A 12,812-nucleotide genomic window follows, 5' to 3' on the forward strand; every position below is an offset into this window, starting at 1 on the left:
TGGCTATATTCTGGGAACTCCCTTCACTATTGTCCGGGGATTCCTTTTCTTCTCTCTTATTATATCTCTTGTTTTCTGTTACCTAGTGTCTTGGTTTACTCCCTCATTTGATGGAGCCTATTTTCTCCAGCAGTGTCCTCCTGAGAAAGGTGGCATAGGAGGTGAATGACCTTGCTGGTCTAAAAATGTCTTTTTTTTTTTACACAGTCTTGCTCTGTCAACCAGGCTGGAGTGCAGTGGCATGATCTTGGCTCACTGCAACCTCCACCTCCCAATTCAAGCGATTTTCCTGCCTCAGCCTCCCAAGTAGCTGCGATTACAGGCACGTGCCACCACACCTGGCTAATTTTTGTATTTTTAGTAGAGACAGGGTTTTGCCATGTTGGCCGGGCCAGTCTCGAACTCCTGACTTCAGGTAATCTGCCCACCTCAGCCTCCCAAAGTGCTGGGATTATAGGCGTGAGCCACCGTGCCTGGCCTTAAAAATGTCTTTATTCTATAGTTTGCTGAATATAGGGTTATAGATTAGCAATCATTTTCCTTCAGAATTTTAAAGCAAAGCCTCCAGCTTTCAGTGTTGCTGCTGAGAAATCTGAAATCATTCTGATTCCTGATTTTTTTGTGGGACTAAATATTTCTTCCTGAGAAACAAGGGTCTTTGTTCCTAGTATGCTTATATTCCATGATGACATCATTTAGTGTGTGTTTATTTTAAGACACTGTGGTGGGTACTTGGTGAACTTATTTAAACTTGAAACTTGTATCTTTATTTCTCAAATTTTGTAGGTTTTAAAATAATTTTATTTTTTATGGGTACATAAGTGTATATATTTATGGGGTGCATGAGATATTTTGATACAGGCATACAGTGCCTAATAATCACATCAGGATAATGGGATTATCTGTCACCTCATTTATAATTTCTTTGTGTTACAAACATTCCAGTTATACTTTTAGTTATTTTTAGATGTACAGTAAATTATTATTGACTGTAATCACCCATTATGCTATCAAATACTGGAACTTACTCATTACATCTAACTATATTTTTGTACCCATTATCCATCCCTGCATTCCTCCCCTAACCTTTCCTAGCCTCTGGTAACCATCATTCTACTCTGTCTCCATGAGTTCAATCTTAATTTGTAGCTCCCACCAATGAATGCTTATAGGTTTTTATTGATTTCCTCCCCTTCTTTTTCCTTCTGCTCTCTTTTTAGAACGATAGTACTTCTAATGTTTTCTTTTTCCTTTATAGTCTATTTTACCTATAATTGCTTTTCTCTTTTTTTGTTTCATGTTAGATGCTTTCCTTGGTTGTCTGCTCACATTTAAAAATTGGGAACTAACATGGATTAAAGGCCTGGAGTGGAGCTTGCTGATGTTGAACTTTGCCAAGGGCCATCTATTGGGCCATTTTTGTTGAGAAAACTTTATGCGTCTGTATCTTTAGTTATTCCCTATTGAGCTGGTCATTCCTCAGAGAACAAAGACTCTTCCAATCTCCCAAGTGCTGAATGAGGCCCTGCCAATGTTCTGGGATTCAAAGGAGTAGGGCTGTGGTGAGGCTCAGGACAGAGAGGTGTGTGTGTGTGTGTGTGTGTGTGTGTGTGTGTGTGTGTGGGCGTGTTTCAATATCCAGTATGCATTTGCTCACTGCGTCTCTGTTTTGAGTATAGTACCTCTGCCCAAACTGCCTGGCATCCCATAATCTAGAGACCTTCTATTTTATCCTTTTCAGAAAAGAAACTTTTTATTTTTTGGAGACAGAGTTTTGCTCCAGGCTGGAGTGCGGTGCACGATCTCGGCTCACTGCAACCTCTGCCTCCCTGACTCAAACGATTCTTGTGCCTTAGCCACCTGAGTAGCTGGGATTACAGGCACACACCACCATGCCTGGCTAATTTTTGTAGTTTTAGTAGAGATGGTGTTTCATCATGTTGGCCAGGCTGGTCTTGAACTGCTGGCCTCAGGTGATCCGCCCATCTCAGCTTCCCAAAGTGCTGGGGCTACAGGTGTGAGCCACTGCGCCTGGCCTAGAAAAAAAACTTATCATTTTGAGAGGGTACTGTGTAATGGAGGCTGTTTTGCTGCAGAGTTGCAGAGAGCATCTGATTACTTAAACCCTGCACCAATTCTTATTTTAATGTGTACCCTTCTACCCCTTATTGCTAGAGGCACCTGAAGCCACCAGTTTCTGAGCCTTTTAGGGATTCCATGATATAAATTAGGTTGTGAGTTTTTGTTATTGTTTGGGGGTTCTTGTGGGTTTTTTTCTTTTCCTACTGCTGGCTCAGAATTCAGTTTTTCAGAGTCTACTACATTATTTACTGTTGATCTACCTATTTTCCAGCTTCTAATGTTTTATTCCTGTTTCTTCTTTTCTTCCATCCTTTTAGGTTTATATCTTAAAAACCTTTACTGTCATTTAATGGGATTTTTGGGAGGGAGTGGAGGTAGATATACCTGCTTCATCTACCATCTTTACCTGGAAAGCATGTATTTTAATTCTGTGGTTTTGTATTTATTTCTTAAATTAAGAAGGTGTAGTGTATGGCACTGTGGTCATACGAATACTGGCTCTAAAGACAGGCAGACTTGATTTTCAGTGTTGGCTCCAATACTTACGAGATGGGTGATTTTCAGCAAGTGAGCTCTGAATCTCATTTTCTTTAACTATGAAATTAGGATAATAGAAACATCTCTCTACTTCAAAGTGTCATAAGGATTAAGTGAAAAAATGCAAGTAGAGCAGTTGGCACAATTGATTGACATTTGGTAAATGTTATTAATGGCTAGTCTTTGGTATAAGGCATTTAGAAGTGATTTGTGCTGGCATTCACGGCATAGATAGATCTCATTCCTATTTCCAGATGCTCTGAGATAGCATACTCATCCTCTAATTGTGTACAAACTTCAAACTTACCAAACACTTAAGTTCATTATCTAAAAATAGCCTTAACCAATCAATAATAATGCCATTTTACAGGTGGAGAGGTTGAGACTGCAAGTTTCAGTGGCCAATGAGTAGCAGCTGGCCAAGGCCTAGGGGACCTTTTTTTTTTTTTTTTTTTTTTTTTTTTTTCATTTAAAAAAATTATTTCTAGTCAGTCTGTGCTTATCTAGGGGACTTTTAATGTTTGTTTATTCCTCGTACCCCATCCTTACATGCTTTTCTTGGAGGAAAATAGCGTAATTGTTACCCTGGATTCTAGTGTATGTTCAGGCTGGAGTAAGAGAAAATGTGATGGTTCAGTTTTTGTGACCAGCTTTTTAACTTTCAGGCCATAAACACCACAGAGGGGTTCAATACTTGGAATAAGCAGTTCTGAAATAGTACATTAAGAAACAGCTGGAAAGATATATAGTTTGTTTGTTTGAGTATGTAACGTGAAATAAGAAAGAACTATAGCAAATTTGAGTTTGGTAAACTCTTGAAAGGGGTACGTTGAAAGAAATGGGGATAGTGAAAAATGTTTATTCTCCACAAACAGGTTATCAGCTTAGTAGGAATGTTGCTCCTAAATTAAAGTAGTGTTCTTCCTGCTGGCAGTGCAACATTTAAAAAAAAAACTGCTTTATCACTGCTGTTTATAGTTCTTCTGTGGAGTAAGTTAGCATTACAGTTAACAATGTGTTCAGCAGTTCACAGGCTGGAAAATTTGGGCCTACATTTGGAATGAAGAACAAGTACAGGAATCAGGACTTCTTTTTCTCTTCCCCCTCTTTGCTTGAGCTAAGCTTGTCTCTTATAAGATCCAGGCACCAGTCTTTTTACTCTATTTTGCTTTTATAGCTTGATCATGTCATAAATTCTGCATGTAGCTCAGTCTTCAAGCCACTAAAGCAGGGGTTGGCAAGCTTTCTTTTAGGGGCAAATGGTAAAATTTTAGGCTTTGCGGGCTCTTACGATCTCTCAACTCTGCCAACTGCAGTTGGTAATGTGAAAGCAGCTAGGGACAATATGTAAATGAGTGGGTATGGCTGTGTCCCAATACAACTTTATTTACAGGAAAGATGGCTGGCCAGATTTGTCCTACAGGACACCTTCTAAAGTAAAGAGTGAAATTTGGCTAAGTGTGAAATGGTCACCAAATCACTGTTTTATTACTTTAAAGATGTTCATCCTATCATAGATCAAAGCCCTGAGATTACAAAATTCATTCATCAGCATTACTGAGTTCCTGCTATGTGCCAGGCACTGTGCTAGGAGTTGAGGATATGGACGGGCAGGGGGACCGCCTTTTTGAGGTCTATAATCTTCCATAAGATGCCATGTGAGTAAATATCTCAAAGACCTGAAAACCTTGCTGGAGGCTCAGAGAGAACTTCCCTGAAAACATGACATTTAAAGGAACCTGAAGGGTTAGGTCCAGGTTATCTAGGGGGAATAGGTAAAGGGAGGGTCAGGCCACGATCATGTTGATCAAGGTGGGGAGTTCAGAATTGTCCACTTAAAACAATATTGGATGCAATATGGGTGCTGTATTTGAAGGAGAGGTCAGAGGGTTAAATGAGCAGCTCAGCATTTATTTAGATATGTGTAGTGAGGAAAGAAAAGCATCAAAGAAGACTTCCTGATTTCTGGTTTAAGCAGCAGGGTTGATGGTGCCATTTGCTTAAGTAAGGAACAAGTTTCAAGGGGAAAATAATGGGTTCGATTTTGAGCCTGGGAGGCAGTAGGGAGGACTCCCTTAGGAAGAGACACATAAAGTAAGGTTTGGGTGAACAGGAATTGGCCAGATAGAGCGGGGCGTCTTTGAAAAAGTGTTAAAGCAGATGTATTTGAGGAAGAAAGACCAGTGTGACTGAAGTGTGTTGTGCACAGAAGAGCAAGAAAGCCTCAGTCCTTCCAGAAACTCCTGTTATTGTGTTTTCATACTTGAGTCTTAAGAGAGTCCATTCTGACATCTGCTGGCTATTGTGTATACTGCAGTTCCAAATTCCACTACACAAGAACAACCTTAAATAACGTATTTTTTGAAATTTGTCATAATAAATTTGAGATAAAACACAAGACCTTTTCCTTCCTGTGTGTTACGGATATCACCCAGGAGACAGTGAACAGTTGTTACTTACATGCTACTTGTGTATGCTCAGTACTACAGATATGCACATGTGGTGCCAGTTGCCTACTTTAGTATAAGTACACAAAACATAGAAATCACATATATAAAAGTTGAATATACTTGTTACTGAGATGTAAAACATTACAAAATCATTTGTGCACTTTGTCTTTTAAACATATGAAATATTTTCAGAGTTGTGAAATAAGTTCTTAAATTGTTTCTTTCCTTCAGAAATAAAACACAGCTGGTTTTAGTCCAACAGTCATTATAAGGCTAAAAAGATCTACTTTAAGCATGTCTAATAGTTTTTCATCTTTTTCTCAGTCACATTAGTAATAGTAGAGTTGACCCTTGAACAACACAGATTTGAAGTGCACAGGTCCACTTACGTGCAGATTTTTTTCAATACATTGAAAAATCAGAGATTTGCAACAATTTGAAAAAAAGCACACATATGTAGCCTAGAAATATTGAAAAAAATTAAGAAAAAGGATGTCATGAATGCATAAAATATATGTAGATTGTAGTCTATTACTGCCATAAAATGCACACATCTATTATAAAAAATAAAGATTTATCAAAACTTATGTACACAAACAGACCATACATAGCACAATTTGAGGTCAAGAGAAAGATGCAGTATTAAATCATAACTGCATGAAATTATCTTTTGTAATAGTGTAATACAGTAAGTCCACAGCCACCTCGTTGCCACTGCAGGGAGCTCAAGTGTTACAGGTATCCACTTAAAATGCCATGTGACACTCATCTCTGCATGAGCAGTTCCTCTCTCCAGTAAATTGCGAATCAAAGTAAAAGTCATCCCTCTCTGTCTCATGTATTTTTTGTGTTTAATGCCATACCATAAAACTTTGAATAACTCCATGGGATCTATACAGAGTGCCACTAGTGATGCTGGAAGTGCCCCCAGGAAGCAGAGAAAAGTCATGACATTACAGGAAAAAGTTGAACTCTTGATATGTACTATAGATTGAGGTCTGCAGCTGTAGTTGCTCTGATTTCAGACACGATTAATCTTGTAAACAGACAAACTAAACTTAGAATCTAAATAAATACAGTATAGTACTATCAATGCTTTTTCTCTTTGTGATTTTCTTAACATTTTCTCTAGCTTACTGTGTTGTAAGAATACAGTATATAATAGATAATGATACAAAATAGGTATTAATCTATTTTTTGTTATCGGTAAGGTTTCTGTGCAACAGTAGGGTATTAGTAGTTAAGTTTTTGGGGAGTCAAAGTTACATGCAGATTTGTGACTGTGCAGGTGTCAGGGCCCCTAACTCCCACGTTTGTTCAAGTGCGGTCTATTTTCATTTCCACTTAAGTCTATAGAGGCCAAAAATGCAAAAAAGAAAGAAACTATTATATAAACAGATGTACAAAGATGATACTGCATTTGAAATACAGTCACTTGAAATGTTCACTAATCAGCTTACATATTCAAGTATAAATTTGGTGAACAGTGATTTAGGGACAGCAATAGGTAATGTAAAAATTGTGGGTTGTTGGAAAGTAGAGATCTGTCTACATGGAAAGAACACTAGAATTAGGATTTCAATGTTCTAGATTATAGTTTCAGCTCTGCTATTTATTATGTGACTATGTGAGTCAGATTTTTTAGTTGCAAACTCCAAAATCAAATTTTGACAGAAAAGGAAAAGTATTTTATTAGAAGGATAATAGGGAGTTCAGCATCACCAGGAGGCCTAGAGAATTAGGCTTGGAGAGTAGGCAACTGGAACATCACCCTTTGTTCCTTGGTCATACTCCACAGAGCTGGGGCAGTGAGGACACCATTTCTGGTGCACATTAGGTGCCACCACTTACTTTGCCAAAGCCATATGCACAGAAACCTGGATCATGGCAGCCAGTGTTGCTCTAAGAACTTGCTGCACTTGCCATGGTCCCAGAGAAAATTATTCCAGAGACTTTATTGTGTCTCTGGTTCTTAATTCAAAATCAAGAGTAAGTTGTAGCATTATAGAATCACAAGGAGAAGCAGAGAAAATACCCAGAATTTCCACTTCTATAGTGAAAGGCATGTTCTGCTTCCCAGCAAACTTATAAACAAGGAATTCCCAAATGTAGGAAGGGACCTCAGATCCTGGGCAGCCAAAAAGCATGGCATGTCCACTACGTTGACCTGGGACACCACTCTGTGTGAGCCTACTTTTTCTGGAAAGCAAAGTAAATAAAGCTCCTGTGGCTGAGGAGATTATGTGTGTTCACTTACACATTTGCCAGTAAACACCAACCAGGTGCCAGGGTACAAAGATGAGTAAGTCTCCTCTCGAGTCTAATGGTAGGACAGAGGCATGCAGAAGTGAGATGAGGGCAGAAAGAAGAGAGGGCTCAACTGTAGTTTATGAATGATGTTCTTATATTTAAGTAGTTATATTTTTGGCCGGGCGCATTGGCTTACACCTGTAATCCCAGCACTTTGGGAGGCCAAGGCAGGTGGATTACCTGAGGTCAGGAGTTTGAGACCAGCCTAACCAATATGGTGAAACCCTGTCTCTACTAAAAATGCGAAAGCCTGTAGTCCCAGCTACTCGGGAGGCTGAGACAGAAGAATCGCTTGAACCCAGAAGGCGGAGATTGCAGTGAGCTGAGATTGAGCCAGTGCACTCCAGCCTGGGCAACAGAGCGAGACTCTGTCTCAAAAAAAAAAAAAAAAAAAAAAAAAAAAAAAAAAATACCCGGCCAGGTGTGGTGGCTCACACCTGTAATCCCAGAGCTTTGAGAGGCTGAGGCAGGTGAATCACCTGAGGTCAGGGGTTCGAGACCAGCCTGGCCAACATGGTGAAACCCCTTTTCTACTAAAATACAAAAATTAGCTGGGCCTACTGGCTGATGCCTGTAATACCAGCTACTGGGGAGGCTGAAGCAGGAGAATCGCTTGAACCTGGGAGGTTGCAGTGAGTCAAGATCGTGCCATTGCACTCCAGTCTGGGCGACAAGAGCAAAACCCCATCTCAAAACAAACAAACAAAAATTCCCATGTGGCATGTGATGCTTGCACCACTAATAGGGAAGACGGCTTGCTCTTGTAGGACACTGCTGTAGCACTTTGAAAGTCAGCTGTTTTATAGAAACACCAAAATGATAATGTTAGCTGGCACAAATCCAGAAACTCAAGCTTTTGATTGTTTATTGACAGTCATATCTAGACTGCCAGTTTCATGGAGTAGGATACTTTTCAAAGGATTAAATATGGCATAGCTTTGCCAGTCAGCAAGGTAAATCATCAGGCTCATTGCAGTGTGAGACTACCCCTGTGGTCTTTCTACTATACCTAGCTACTGTACAACTTTGTGTCTTAAAATAAATTGTTGGCTTTAGGTTTTAGTGTTTGGTTTTCCTATTTATAAAAGTAGAGCAGCCACATGGTAACTTAGACCTCACCCAGAATCATACCACATTCATCATATGGTAATAATAGATGGAATACATTTTTATGGAATATATTCTATAGAACCAGGGACTGAAAAAGGTCAGTAGGACCACAGGGTCAATTATTTCAGGCCACAATTTGGTGTAGTAATTTCTTTTTCACAGTATTCTTGGTAAATTATGTTTCTATAGCTGATACTCTCTCGTAAATTCCAGAGGTCTGTATCCAACTGCTTTTTTTTTTTTTTTTTTTTTTTTTTAGAGACAGGGTCTTGCTTTGTTGCCCAGGTTGGTCTCAAACTCCTAGGTTCAAGCAATCCTCCTGCCTCAGCCTCCTGAGTAGCTGGGATTACAAGTGAACTGCTTTTTTTTTCTTTTTTTTGAGATGGAGTCTCGCTCTGTTGCCCAGGCTGGAGTGCAGTGGCACGCGATCTCTGCTCACTGCAACCACCACCTCCCAGGTTCAAGTGATTCTCCTGCCTCAGCCTCCTAATAACTGGAATTACAAGCGTGCGCCACCACACCCAGCTAATTTTTGTGTTTTTAACAGAGACAGGGTTTCACCATGTTGGTCAGGCTGGTCTCAAACTCCTGACCTTGTGATTCGTCCGCTCGACCTCCCAAAGTGCAGGGATTACAGGTGTGAGCCACCACGCCCAGCCGTGAACTGCTTTTTTAATCACTACACTTGGATGACACACAGGCATCTCAAAATTATTATTTTTTGTGCGTGTGTGAGACAGAGTCTTGCTCTGTCGCCCAGGCTAGAGTGCAGTGGTGCGATCTCCACTCACTGCAAGCTCTGCCTCCCTGGTTCATGCTATTCTCCTGCCTCAGCCTCCCAAGTAGTTGGGACTACAGGCGCCCGCCACCATACCCGGCTAATTTTTTGTATTTTTATTAGAGACGGGGTTTCACTGTGTTAGCCAGGATGGTCTCGATCTCCTGACCTCATGATCCGCCCGACTCGGCCTCCCAAAGTGCTGGGATTACAGGCGTGAGCCACCACGCTGGCTAATTATTTTTAATTGATAGATAATTGTACATATTTATGGGGTACATGTGATATTTGACTTGGGCATACAATGCGTAATGATCAAATCAGGGTATTTAGGATATCCATCTCAAAAATTTATCATTTATTTGTATTGGGAGCATTTAAATCTTCTAGCTATTTTGAAATATACAATAAATTATCGTTAACTATAGTCACCCTACTGTGCTATCCAACACTAAAATTTATTCCTTCTATCCATGTTTGTACCCATTAACCAACCTCTCTCTATCCCCTTCCCCTCCCAGCCTCTGGTAACTGTCATTCTACTTGCCAACTCCATGAGGTCAACTTTGTAGCTCCTACATATGAGTGAGAACATGCAATATTTGTCTTTCTATGTGTGGCGTATTTCACTTTACATAATGACCTCCAGTTCCATCTGTGTTGCTGCAAATGACAGTCTGAATAGTATTCTGTTGTGTATATATGCCACATTCTTTTTATTCATTCATCTGTTGATAAAGACTTAGGTTGCTTCCATATCTTGGCTATTGCGAATAGTGCTGCAGTAAGCATGGGGATCCAGGCATACCTTTGATATACTGATTTCCATTCCTGGTTAAATATCCAGCAGTGGGACTGCTGGATCATATGGCAGATCTAGTTTTACTTTTTCGAGAAACCTCCATACATTTTTCTATACTGGCTATGTAATTCAGTGTATGAGAGTTCCCTTTTCTCTATGTCCTCACCAGCATTTGTTATTTTTTTGTCTTTTTGTTAATAGCCATTGACTGGCAATGTCAAATTTAACAAGTTCAAATGGGAGCTCTTGATCTCCCCCGACTTCCAAATATATTCCCCTTACAATAGTTCCCATTTCAATAAATAGCACCTCCATGGGCCCAGTTAATAGGTTAAGCTACCAATCTCTGCTTCCACTCTTAACTCCTGTCTTCACATAGTAGCTGACATACTATTTTAAAAGATATCAAATCCTCCACCCCTTCAATGACTTCCCGTTACATACAATTTTAAAATCCTTATCATGGCCTACTAAGTGCTGCATGATCTGGCCCCTTCCTACCTTTCTGACCTCACTTATACTGTTCTTCCCGTTAAAAAGCTTCAGACAAGCTAGACGTTTTCCATTTCCACAAAGAGCAATCTTTTCTCCTCCAACCCAACCCACCTGGCCCAAGAGTTTTCACAGGGCTTACCCTGCCCCTCTTCCATTTGGCTCACTCTTTATCTTACTCTGAGAGGTCTTCCTTGACTACCCTTCCTTGGTCCCTAATTTATTTAGTTTTATTTTTGAAACAAGAGGCTCGCCTTGTCACCCAGGCTGGAGTGCAGTGGCACAATCATGGCTCACTGTTAACCTCGAACTCCTGAGCTCAAGTGAATCTTTCCTCCAGCCTAGGCCTCCAAAAGCGCTGGGATTACCGGCATGAACCACCACACCTGGCCCCTATTTTTAAATTACAGCTCCTTCCGTGCATTTTCTACAATTTTAAACACATGTTGGTTTAAATGACACTTGATTACGTCTACCTTCTCCACTACAGAATTAACTTCAGGAGAATAGGAACCATATCTGCTTTGTTCACTTTTGTGCCCATAATAGTAACGGCACCAGCAGCAACAAACATACAGCATTTACTTTGTGGCAGGCGTTATGCTAAGCGCCATACATACAACTAATTTAATATGTACTCCTAGTACATTGTCTGGCAGGTAGCCAATGGTCAGTTTGTTCAGTGAATGAACCCAGCCCCTACATGCTCACCTACAGGGAGCCTAGCACCCCAAGAAACTGCTGCTTATACTGTTAGATAACTGGTGCTCGCAGGAATCTTATTTACGGTGTATTGGCCTTAGCATGCCTCCCTGCAGTTTCCACCCACTGGTTCTATTTCTGCCCCTTCTGAGGCCATGCAACACGAGCCTGAATCGTCCTTCCGCAAGCTCGCCTTTGCAGTACCCGAAGACCCACGCGCCCCCTCCTCGTCTCCCTTCCTCCCGTCTCCCGGTGCCCCTCCTGCAGATACAGCTTTTCTGCGCGATGGTCGAGAAGCCCAGCCCCGGCCAGCCAGCTGCTCCCGGCATCCTTCGCCGCCTTGCGCGTCACATGACGGCGGCGGCTCCGCACGATCCCCAGGCAGCTATTCGCCCCCGGGCGGGGCTGGCCGCACGCCGCAATCCTACCGGCTGCTGCGGCTCCAGCGGGGGCGGCGGGTGGCTTCCAGGGCACTGGCGGCCGCGGCCCGGACTCCGCGGTGGGCGAGCGCCCTGCGAGGTAAGCGGCCGGTGCGCAGAGGCTGCGGGCGAACTTGGGCGGCCGGGGGAGGGGACCCGGGGCGCTTCCCCAGGCGACCGACCCAGGAGGCGCCGCTCGGTCCTGGCCGAGGCTGAGCGTCTGGTCGGGTTTCGGGCATCAGGGGTCTGACAAGACCATGAGGGGTACCCTCAGGCCGCCCGCGGCTCCCCGGTCTCCTGGCACCCGGAGGCTCAGGCGCGCCGACGGAGAGCTGTGCCTTGGTTTCCCCTCCCGTAAAACTACCGGACGCGGAGGATGTATCTCCGCGGTGCCTCCAGCCCTGAGATTTTTCGAGTGTGTAAGTAAAGTCGAAGAAGAAGAAGCTGACTCTTGGGACGGGAAGAGCCTTCACCTAGGAACGCAGGGGCAAATATGGGGCTAGGCACCCACTGTGTATTTTATGCAAATCGCAAGCCTCTCAGACAGTTTCTTCCTCTTTAAACAAAAAGTGATAACCCCTGTCCTGCCTCGCTCTTAGGAATACAGTGAAGAACAGAGAGGAAAGTCATTTGAGGAGCCAGAACTCTGGAGTCAGCTCTGGTTCAGATCCCAGTTTTGCCACTTATTGGCTTTGTGACCTTGAGCCAGATTGATTCCTCATCTGTGAAAAGGCGGTAATAAGCTCATGGGTTGCTGGGAGGATTAACTGTAAAGGGTTTAGCACACAGTGTCTGGCACAAAAGCCTCAGTAGATAATGCTGTTAATATAAGCATTATTAGTAAGCTAGAGATTGCCCCACGTGAAGGGTTTTTTTAGCAGAATAATCACATTCGTTTCTATATTTTTAGTCCTGAAAACTGCCGTTTTGTTTTGTAAGACCTTCCCTTTTTCTCATTCTGGGCCCCGTTTGCCTTCTCTTTTACAATTGGCATATGAACCTGTTGTTCCTACCATATGAGTCAGGCTGGATGGGAACATCAATTTACTTGAGCAGATGGGTATCAGATTCCCTCTGAGGGGACAGAAAAGTGCCAGGCATGTGTAGCCACCAAAAAAAACACAGTATGG

At 42.1% G+C, this 12,812-nt stretch overlaps 1 protein-coding gene across 2 annotated transcripts in view; it reads left to right on the plus strand.

The window, feature by feature from the left end:
• Window positions 1-11,618: 11,618 nt before the first annotated feature.
• Window positions 11,619-12,812, plus strand: part of FBXO10 (F-box protein 10) — a 65,713-nt gene continuing 64,519 nt past the window's right edge. Inside the window, exon 1 of one of the 2 annotated variants that reach the window (XM_030817448.1) lies at window positions 11,619-11,782. The gene's annotated coding sequence lies outside the window, so the exon portion shown is untranslated. The remainder of the gene's footprint in view (window positions 11,783-12,812) is intronic. The other variant, XR_004031385.1, reaches the window with a different exon arrangement.

Source organism: Nomascus leucogenys, chromosome 8 (genome assembly GCF_006542625.1).
Source record: "Nomascus leucogenys isolate Asia chromosome 8, Asia_NLE_v1, whole genome shotgun sequence".
Classification (NCBI taxonomy): Eukaryota; Metazoa; Chordata; class Mammalia; order Primates; family Hylobatidae; genus Nomascus; species Nomascus leucogenys.